Raw genomic sequence first — 12031 nt, 5'->3', positions numbered from 1 at the left:
GAGCTGCACATAAATCTGCTCTGATTCAGTCTGACTTAAGTATTTTACATTAATATATTATATATAATAATTCAGATCAAGCTTCAGAGTGATTCATTTAATTCAGGGGTGTCAAACTCATTTTAGTTCAGGGGCCACATTAAGCCAAATTTGATCTAAAGTAGGTTTGACCAGTGAAATAATAACATAATAATATATAAATAATGTCAACTCCAAATTTCCTCTCGGTTTTAGAGTGAAAAAAGTAAAATTATCCAGTGAAAATGTTTACATCTACCAACTATCCTTTAAAACATGGGTGTCAAACTCATTTTAGTTCAGAGGCCAAATTCAGCCAAATTTGATCTGAAGTGGGCTGGACCAGTAAAATAATAACATAATTATATATAAATCATGTCAACTCCAAACTTTCCTCTACGCTTTAGAGCTTAAAAAGTAAAATTATCTGATGAAAATGTTTACATCTACCAACTATCCTTTAAAACATGGGTGCCAAACTCATGTTAGTTCAGGGGACAAATTCAGCCAAATTTGATCTGAAGTGGGTTGAGCCAGTGAAATAATAACATAATTATAAATAAATAATGTCAACTCCAAACTTTCCTTACATGATGAAAAACTTTACATCTATAAGCTGTTCTTTAAAACAATGTGAACAGCATGAACACCCTAAAATTTGTTAAGTAAATAAGTGCAATTTTAACAATATTCTGCCTCAGTTTATCATTGATGTCATGTTCATTACAACTGACAGATCACAGTGGATCTACAAATACACTAAATATTCAGTAACAGGCAGAATATTACCAAAATTACACTTATGTCTCTTCAGACATTTCAGGTTTTTCATATTTGTTCAGGATATTTACATTTTCTGTGAAATTATAGTTTTAGTGTAAATACAGGAAAATTACATGAAAATATTTACATTTACAAAAAGAAAAAATTGGAGTTGTAAGAATTTATAGGTTGTTATGATAATATTTTTCCCGGTCTGTATGTGGAACCTGAACCAAAATTTTTTGTGATCATCTCAAGTGTAAGTTTTGCGTTTCACAAATTCATCCTGCAGGCTGGATTGGAAGCTTTGGCGGGCAACATTTGGCCCCCGGGCCGCATGTTTGACACCCCTGCTTTAAAACAATGTGAACAACATCAACAGACTGAAATTTATTAAGAAAACTAAGTGTAATTTTAACAATATTATGTCTAAGTTTATCATTTACACATGTAAATTACAACTTACAGATCACAACGGCTCTATAAATACACAAAACATTTAATAACAGGCAGAATATTGGAAACTTGCATTTCAGACATTTCAAAATGTTCATATTTGTTCAGGTTATTCGCGTTTTTGTAAAATGATAGTTTGTTTTAGTGTAAATAAAGTAAAATGACATGAAAATGTTTATATTTACAAAAAGAAAAAAACGAAGTTGTGAGTATTTATAGGTTATTATGACAGTATTTTACTGATTCGACCCACTTCAGATTAAATTGGTCTGTATGTGGAACCTGAAGTAAAATCATTAATATCTTCAGTGTAATTTTTGCATTTCACAAATTCATCCCTCAGGCCAGACTGGACCCACATGTTTGAGACCTCTGATTTAAAGAAAGAAGTACATATACATTTTGGGAAAGTTCCGTTCATATTGACGTATCCCATGATGCCTATGGACAGCTTGAGGTTTTATAGGGATAATGTATGTGCTGTAAATATTTCTTGGCAAACAAAAGACAGGTGCAGTGATTTCCCGGAGTCTTGTTATCGCAGTGTGGTTGCCTGGCAACGAGAGGAGATGCTGTACAGATGGATAAACTGTCTATAAAGAAACACAGCATCTAAAATACACTATAAGATAAACTGCTCTGTCATTGTTCCTAAATTAATTAACTGATTAACTTGAATTCTACCAACTGGTGTCCCTGACAACTCCAGGGGTTTATTCATTTTATTTGTGTCATATTCAACAAGTGCTTCATGCTGTTGGTCATAATGAGTCTGTACAGCTGCTCTGTGGTTCTGTTTTAAGTAGTGCTTCTTAAAAAGACAAATATTTGCAGCGGATTTTCATTTTGAAACCCTAGAGAACTTCTATGTCGTCTTAGGAGTCAAGTAAATCTAAGTAGAAGGTTCTGGCACCACTTCAACCACCTCCAAGATGCATGGAGAAGCAGGTTAAGAACTCCAACAGGACATGTTGTATACAGTCGCAGAAAAAATTATTAGACCATCAAAAGTCATCAAAACGATGGTTACGCAATCAAGTACTAACTCCTGTGTGTACCATGTGACTAAAACAGACAGAAAAGAAAACATGGAATGCCTAAAAGCACTGTTTTTGTCAGTACAGTGCCATAGCTATTGATGTAAGAACTGAAGTGATTTTGGTTTTTATCAAGAAAACCATGGAAAATGTCCAGATATCAGCAATGAAATTAAACTACTATGAGCTATTTTTGTTATTTTCATTATATTTGTCCAAACAAATGTACCTTTAGTTGTACCAGGCATTAAAATGAACAAGAAATTGAAGAAAACAAGGGTGGTCTAATAATTTTTTCCATGACTGTAAATAAACTTGACCTTGACCTCAGTGTTTGTAATGCTGTTTTGTCTTTTATTTTCTTAAATAAGTCTGATTTACTCTGAATTCTGGGTAAATACAGACGAGAACCAATTTGTTTTGTGCCGCCATTTCATTCCTTTCAGCTCACTTCACACAACTTTTACTTTTCAGAAGCGTTTTATCTTTACAAGATACTTTACTGGTAAAATACACATGGTGTTCAGTCCCATTTCATGTTATTCGTGATTTTGGTTATTATCAAGAAAACCATGGAAAATGACAACATATGAGCTCTGAAATTAAACTCTTATGAGCTATTTTTGTCGTTATCATTATATTTATCCAAACAAATGTACCTTTAGTTGTACCAGGAATTAAAATGAACAAGAAATTGACGAAAACAAGGGTGGTCTAATAATTTTTTCCACAACTGTATATTCATTCATTCATTTTCTGAACCATTTAGTCATCTAGAGGGCCGTGGGCGAAGGCGGGGTACACCCTGGACATGTCACCAATTCATCGCAATTCTGATATAAACAGATACACCACCATTCACTCTCACATTCACGTCTACAGGTGGTTTAGATTGACCATTTAACCCACAGGTGTCAAACATGCGGCTCGGGGGCCAAATCCGGCCCTTCAAAGGATTCAATTTGGCCCCTGGGATAAATTTGTGAAATGCAAAAATTACACTGAAGATATGAAGAGTCAAGGATGTTAAAATCATTTTAGGTCAATTCAATCTGAAGTGGGTAAGACCAGTAAAATACTATCATAATAACCTATAAATAATGACTATTTTTTCTCTTTGTTTCAGTGTAAACAAAGTAAAATTGCACAAAAATGTTTACATTTACAGACTAGCCTTATACAAAAATGTGAATAACCTGAACAAATAAGAACAGCCTGAAATGTCTTAAGAGAAGTATGTGGAATTTTACCAATATTCTGCCTGTTCCTAAATGTTTTGTGTATTTGTAGATCTACTGTGATCTGTAAGTTGTGATGCACATGTATAAATGATAGATCATGGTGCAATATTGTTAAAATAGCACTTACCTTTCTTAAGAATTTTCAGGTTGTTCATATATTTTTATGTAATGTTCAAGTACAGTTCGTGGATGTAAAAATTTTCATTATGAAATGTTACTTTTTTCACTCAAAAACATAGAGAAAACTTTGGAGTTGATCTTATTTATAAGTTTTCATCCTATTATTTTACTGGTCTGTCCCACTATATATCATATTAGGCTGTTTGTGGCCCCTGAACTAAAATGAGTTTGACACCCCTGATTTCACGTATTAAGCTGCATGTCCTTGGGAGGAAGTTCATACAGACACTGGGGGAAAAAGTTAACTCCACACATTTCCAGTGTTCATCACACCCTGCTGTGAGGTGATTAAAGCCAACCACTACACCACCACTTGTTGTATTTTGAAAAATATAAAAAAAAAAAAATAAGGGGAAGAACTCAAGCAGCACTTGTCAAATGCTACATTTATGCTGTAGGTCTTAATGCTCAATTCAGATTTTTTGCTGAAATCTGATTTGTTTTGTGTAGGTGTTCACATTAGAATTGAAATGCGATGCCATCAGACTCACGTGTGACCAGTCTATGGTCCTGACGTGACCGGCATGTGCAGAAGAGGATGTGACATCACATGCAGCAGACTGTGTTTATGGAATGAATATGGATCTTAATCCCTAATGGTATTTTCTTACATATGAAAGGTCATCTTAGTTATCAAACATCACAGACCAATAAACCTTGTTTATTGATTAATGGCATTAATATTTTTAGCTCGAGCTGTAATAACAAGCATATACGCAATGCAATGCATGAAAAGAGGAAAATTTCCCCCAGAGGTAAAGCATTATGGAATTCAACTTTCTCTAAAACTGAGTGGTCAAAAGCATGGACATTACCATATAAATACTGTATTACAAACATAATTAGAATTTTACGTCTCAAAATTGTACATAACGTATATCCCTCCAGCCAGGGCTGTTTCAAGATATCTGGGGGCCCTAGGCAAGAAAGTAAAGTGAGGCCCCTAATACATGTAGATGTGGTGGTCGAATCACCGAAGAAGAAAAATAAAATCCAGATGCGATTTCCTGTTTTCTGGTGCATTTAGTACTAGTACTACTGATGATAAAAGGGTAAACAAATAAAATTACTTAAATTAGTATTATTATTTTTTTTATTTTTTTTTCCCTTAGGCCAATTTATTATATAATAATATGCAATTAGTACTGATTGTGATAGATTTAATAATGATAAGATTTTTTTTCCTAGACTGTGATGTTACTAATTCCATGTAGCCTGATAAATACCTTCAGCTTGTGAGGAGGTGGCATTGTCACTATCAATTGGCATTGGCAGAAAGCAAAGCACTTAAAAAAGCAAAAAAAAAAAGGCATTTGGTGAGTAGGCTTACTTTTGTCCTTATTCTAGAAGTATATGATTAAAGTGCGGAGGATTTGATAGTAACTTTGCAGGAGAAGAACTTCACTTCCCATAATGCACCAAAATGTAACGTCAGACCTCATCGGCAAAACTACCTGAGCACATGGTGCAAAGTGTTGTGATGTGTTGATGGGCAAGTGTGGGAAATATAGATAATTACAGAGTTTAAAATGTAGGATTGTGATTACATGGTTCACAGACATGGTTGATGTTGTATTTGAATATTCTGAATATTTGACGATTTTGAAAAGTATTGTAATTTCCTAATTATTCCAATTGTTCCTGAACGCCTCATGTATTGTTTACGTGTGCCTCCTTGAAAGTGAACACAACTCAGTTCCGCAGTGAGGGCACACAGCTGATGTGAGGGACTGAACTGATGTTGGACTGAAAATACAAACTTTTGCTGCAGTCCTACTCTAGTCCTCTTCTGTGCCTAAACCAGCTGACACACAAGGAACAGACGTATGGATGAGACGGAGAAACACAAAGGAAAAGGGACATTTTTCTCCTAATGGGATGGACAGATCACCAACAGAACTTGCTAGCTAACCGAAAATGTCCATTGAACTGGATGGATTATTTGTCCAAACTGGATGGGATTCATAGGACCAGACGATTTTGTTTGGAATAAAGTCGTGTCGGTGACCGCAGCAGGAGCAGACAACCGTCCAGAGTAAGTGAAAACACTTCAGTAGGCTTAGCTTTGGCTTTTCATGACAAAATGCTGTCGTACTTCGGTCCTCCACATCCAAATTATTTAGCTCCAAAGAAGTTTTGGAACGCTGTACAACAGTAGAAAACGGCGATGGAGAAGTTGTGTTTCTTCTCTCCTTAAATTCTCCAACAGAACACAGTTGTGTTGTGTGTATATGATCAGTTGTTGAACTGAATCCTCTCCCTCTCATGCTAACATCTGTCTGTGTGTTTGGTCACTGATGTGAGGGCTTTTGTTCGCACACTTTCAAACATATCACACAGTTGTAGCCTATTTGGAGAAAACAGTGGTTTACTTCATGCTTAACGCTGTGTCGTTGGCATTTTTCCTCTTCTTCTTTCTTTTTTTGTCTTTTTCAAACCCTGAAGGGTAGGAGCGCTTCATCATTGCTGTTCTTTTAAAATGGCCGCCGCCGTGCTCAGTGTGGACAGACCGTTAGTTCCACTGACAGCAAGTGGGGGGTGTGATGGGGGGTGCACGAGGGCGGAGGTCACTTCTACATGACCCTCATAGTGTTTGTCATGACATAGGGGGAATCCCTCTAGTTTGGGGGCCCCAGTCACAAAACAGTACAGGAGAGGGTTAGCGCTGCCTCACTGTGGTGGTTTGTTTACAATGGATGGTTTTGAATAAGTTGTACAGAAAAATGACCATGCGGCCATCGGGGGCCCTCTTCAGCGAGGGGGCCCTAGGCAGCTGCCTACCTTGCCTACGTCATCCCGACAGCTCTGCCTCCAGCGCTATTTTGTCTCGATTCTCTGATGTGGAAGAAATATGTAACTTTTGTCATTCTAACTCTGAAACTACTATACACTTATTCTTTGTATGTGAACATTCTTCTAATTTCTGGTCCGAAATTGAAAAATATATCATATCTAAAAGTAATAATAAGATAACTATAACATCCCAAAATGTAATTACATATTTTAGACATGATTTTCACAATTTGTAAATTTGTTCATCTTATTTGGAAAATTTCATATACATAAAAACAAATATACAAAACACACCCAAATTTTAAAATCTTCCTATTGGAATTTGAAAATTATATTAAATGTTTAGAATTTATCTATAATAAAAAAAAAAGCTCTAACACCCTGGCTATTTATAAACATTTTTTTAATATTGACTGAACTCTCTGTTGCATTTATTTATTTATATTTGTCAGATTTGTTATTTTTATTTCTTTATTTACTTTTTTATACTATTTGTATATTATGCTTTGTATCTTTAAATCTATGCATTATTTTCTTAAACTTATATGTTCAAATGCTTCTTCCCTTTTGACATCTTGTTTGTTTAAATTTTTGTACTGTATACTCAAATGTTTTCAATAAAGTTGAAAAAAAAAAAAAAAGAAAAAGTGAATATGGATCTTGATGGACCTCCTCCAGTGCAGAATTGGGGCGTCTGCTGTACTTCAATTATGTAAAAGTCAGATGGAATGTGACATAACAGACTTAAGTCACACTGGAAAACATCAGATATGTATCCAATTTAAGACCATGCATGAAAGGCAACATTCAGACTCCAGACAAATGTGACCCAAATCCAATTTTTTTGCCTATATGTGACCTGTATCCAACAGTTTGAACAGCACAAATACAATTTTTTAAAATCTGACCCAGGCCACTTTCATATGTGATCCTAAATCTGATACTTATCTAATATTTTACAATGCGACTCGAGTCTGAAGGGCCAGGTCGCATTTATCCGACCTTTATGTCACTGAAATGCGACAAATGTCACAATTCTGCATGTGCTGGTGTCAGCATATCAACTGCCTTTATATATGTGTGAAGCAATACCAAAATATCCACCGATTTAAACTGTTATATAAAAATATGGTCTGGTCCCAGTATAAAGATGGAGGGTCTTAATACTGTTACATCAGTACTCTGTCTTAAATGTTAATGTGTGCTTGTTGTTCCTCATCTAGTTGGTCTGTGTTGTCCATTACCTTCTGGTATTGTTCTTACCATCACTGATATGTGCTGCCCTTTACCATTAGTGCTATTGTAGTTGTTTTTTTTTTTTTCTTACCACTATTGGTATGTAATTATCATCATATAATTGACTGTTAACTGTTACCTGTGGTAACACCACCAGGAATGTACTTTGTTTCTATTTTTTACACACATTTTGGTTCTATAATGTAAATGCTGTCAAATGAGTTCATTCTAATTTGGTTCAGGCCTATTTTGTTTGTTGTTCTGGCTTGAAGTCAAAGGACAGGAGTGAGTATTTAAAATGTTATGTTAAGTTATTTGATGATGAGAATGGGGGTAGGATTAAACACGTTTTTCTTCTTCCTACTCCTTTTCGAGTATAGATGAATGATTTTTTGGGGGAATTTTGAATTTGCATGTATTCTGTAAATGCTCAAAATAAACAAACGAATGAATGAAATGAATATCTGTGAAGTACATTGGAACAAAATGGATGTTTTTTAAAGACATTTGAAATGTCTCCCATTACAAGTAAATGGGAGGGGAAAAAAAAGATGGAAAAAAAATTCATTAAAAATTTGAACTTTGACCTACTTTTTCCAAAATGTAACCACATCTTCTGGGTCATTGGCAATCTATAAACCAAATCTGGTATGAATTCAACCAATAGTTTTGCTGCTACAGACATTTGAAAATTTTGCCCACTGTAAGTAAATGGGGGGGGATTACAAATTCATAAAAAATTTGAACTTTGACTTGTTGTTCCCAAAATGTAATCAGATCTATTCTGGGTCACTGGCAATCTATAAATTAAGTTTGGTATGAATTCAAACAATAGTTTTGCTGCTAGAGTGTTAACAAACCAAACCAAAAACAATAACCCTTGCCTCTCCTTTGGGGAACGGGGTAATAAAGTTATTCCCTTCAACACGTGCTACTGGAGCTTTTGACCTTTAGCAAGTTTTTCCCAAACTTCAATAATGAATAACCATAGATCAACTTTTTTTTGACTCCTCCAACATCCAAAAAGCCTGTTTTGGTCATTTTTTTGTGTTTTTATGTCTTTTATGTTTTAAACTTATTCATCTTGTTGCATCTTTTACATCATTTTACTTTATACAACTGAGGATCTCTTCTAAATCTCACATGGCTTTTCTGAGGCCAACATTTATAAACTCTTTCAGGGAACGCTGTTTTAATTTGGGAAATGAATTCACATTTTATGTTACTGCTATATGTCTTACTCAGCCAATTGGCAACCTGATTAATTACTGAATAGATTGTCTAGGTTTTGGCTTTCCAAGAAAACTCTCTCAGTCAGCATGGACCAAAACTCACCTTCACTTCTCCTTGAACGCTGCAGGGTGACTTATCCCATTAAGAACAAATGAAGACCGGAGCTTCTCATTTAGCCTCTTCGGTCACGCCTCTGGTCCGACATCACTGTCCTGAGCAGGAAACCCGTCCTCGCCAATTGTGAAGGCAGAGATAAGGAGATAATCCAGCGTCCCATGTGGAGCTTGGATCCATCTCATCTCACTGGGGAGTTTCAGGAAATGTGCTCATCCTGACCTCAGTCCTCTGTCTGCAGCTTTCACTGGGATTTATGGTCTTTGCTTTACAGACAGAGGCAGTGTTCCTGTTGGTTTGGACAGGTTACGTGAGGTTACACTCTAAACACTGCAAGGTTACACTGTCTGAGCTGTACACAGACAGTATAATGTATATAAATAAGAGGCAATGTAGGATGTAGATGGAAATAATTTAGAAGTAATTTACTTATTAAAAGGCTCTCAGATGGAGGGATCATATATATATCAGCTAAAATTTGCTTAGAGGTCTTATTTATTTATGTCTTTGTGCATAAGAAGTCAATATAAGTGAATCCCCAAAGGAGCTTTGTGTTGGTAAATGCAAGTTATGCAAATTGACAGGATTTCAGTTCTGTTGCAGCATGTTGATGGTCATATGAACTATGTTTTCAAGTAAAAAATGTCCAGTTTCATCACAATTAATGCTATACTTTCATGTCACAAATGGCCAAGTTATATTTTAACTGAATTTAGCTGAAAAACAAATATTCTATTCTTTTAGATTCCCCAGTTCTTCTTACAAGATTCTATCCTACATATCACGTTTCATTTTTACAGGTTGCAATATGGAGTATGGTGCTGATCCATCCTGCTTATGTTACGCCAATACATACATTAAGAATGTCACATGTCACTTTTGAAATCAACAGTTTTGTAATAATAAGCATTTTTATAAAGAAATAACAATTCTATATTGTTATTTAGTCTTTAGTATGATGATAAACTATACAATAAATGATTCTGATCCTAGTTTTTGCACAGGGATCATTTGTGTTAACGGTGACATGGCTGCCGAGCATCAGTATGATGGGATCTGTAACAACCATGTCACATCCGTCCACTGCCACATTTTGTGTTTTTGTGTCAGCTGTTATTTTTTTAGATCGCAGGTGTCAAACATGCGGCCCGGGGGCCAAAAGCGGCCCACGGGATGAATTTGCAAAGTGCAAGTTTGGGCATCCAACTCAAAAATAATATCATAATAACCTAAAAATAATGACAACACCAATTTTTCCTCTTTGATTTAGTGCAAAAAACAATAAATTATGAAAATATTTACATTTACAAACTATCCTTTAAAATGTGAATAACTTGAACAAATATGAACAACCTGAAATATCTGAAGAGAATTAAGTGGAATTTTAACAATATTCTGCCTGTTACTAAATGTTTTGTGCCTTTGTAGATCTGATCTCTAATGCATATGTATAAATGATAAGTCGAGGCAGAATATTGATAAAATTGTACTTATATTTCTTAACAAATTCCATTTTTTTCAGGTGATTCACGTCCTTTTTGTTTGGATAGTTTTTAAATGTAAATATTGGTGTAATTGAATGTTATTTTTTGCACTAAAACAATTTGGAGTTGTCACTATTTATTGGCTATCATGCTATTATTTTACTGGTCTGGCCCACTTCAGATTAAATTGGGCTGAATGTGGCCCCCAGAAGAAAATGAGTTTGACACCCCTGTTTTAGATCCACAATACTAACATTTATGAATAAGAGGAGAATTAGCAATAGTAAGTATATAAGTTTATTACAAATAAAGTACTGGTACTGACCAGATCATCATGGGTAATGTCACGTCCGTCCACCAGCAAAAGTTTTCACATACACGTGCTTTTCAAAATCCAATATTTCTGAAAATATAGCTTCCACTGTCAAATAATATCAGTAGTCTGTGCACAAATGTATTAGCATTATTTCAACACAGTTCTATGCATTTATGACAACTTTTTTTTTTTTTTTTGACAAAAACGGCCACTCATTTGACCCCCTAAGTAAATTTTAGCTGATATATATTTTCAAAGTAATGACTGTATATATTAATCCATGGGTATTGATGTTTTTACTGTTCCAAGAATGTATCATGGATCATTTTAGCCTCTTAACTGCAATTTTCGGTGTTCAAAATCATTGTAATGTCAGGCAAATACAAAAGTACAGCACAGAGTTAATTATTCACATCCAAAAACATAAATACTAAACTAACAAGTTACCATTAATTACATTTTTTTTATCATTATTCTGGTAATAGATCGGCCCTGAAAGACCTTGTACTATTTCTCTCATGACCAGATGAATTTTTCTCTACATTTAACCTTTCCTAAATGATTTATTGGCATTTATTACAATATTTATCCTCAGACTTTAGCTTTTTTCTTGTGAAAGTCAGGGGTTTTCCTTCCTTCCTTTTTATGTAACTGACCATGTTGATATTCAGAAAAGCTCAGAGTAAATTCAAAAGCTATTATATTGAAACAGATACATTTTAAGACAAAGTGATATTTTCAGCAAAATATATAATTAACTGAACATAAAAAAAAAAAAACATCTACATCCACTGATACTTGTAAAATGACAGAATTCATGAAACTCAGCATTCATTCATTCATTCATTCATTATTTATTTATTTATTTTTGAGGAATTTAGGGGGAAAAAATTAAAGGTGGAGGGATTATAATTTAACAGGACAAAAATATCTTCACACCACCACTGTAAAGACCATGTTTATTTCAATTTATGGAGTGAATTTTTTGGAATAACCTGCAAAGATTTGTCAGTTTTTTAATATAATTTAATTCTTTTATATATTTTGTTGTTGGAGAAGCACCTGTAAATACAACTGTAACATAAAAGGTTTTCATTTCAGTTATTTAAGGTTAGATAAAAAGGGTCAGAAAAGAGTTGTATTTATTTACTGATATCTAAA

This window comes from Sphaeramia orbicularis, chromosome 24, assembly GCF_902148855.1.
Source record: "Sphaeramia orbicularis chromosome 24, fSphaOr1.1, whole genome shotgun sequence".
In the NCBI taxonomy this organism is placed as follows: Eukaryota; Metazoa; Chordata; class Actinopteri; order Kurtiformes; family Apogonidae; genus Sphaeramia; species Sphaeramia orbicularis.
Note: the sequence above shows the minus strand (reverse complement) of the source record.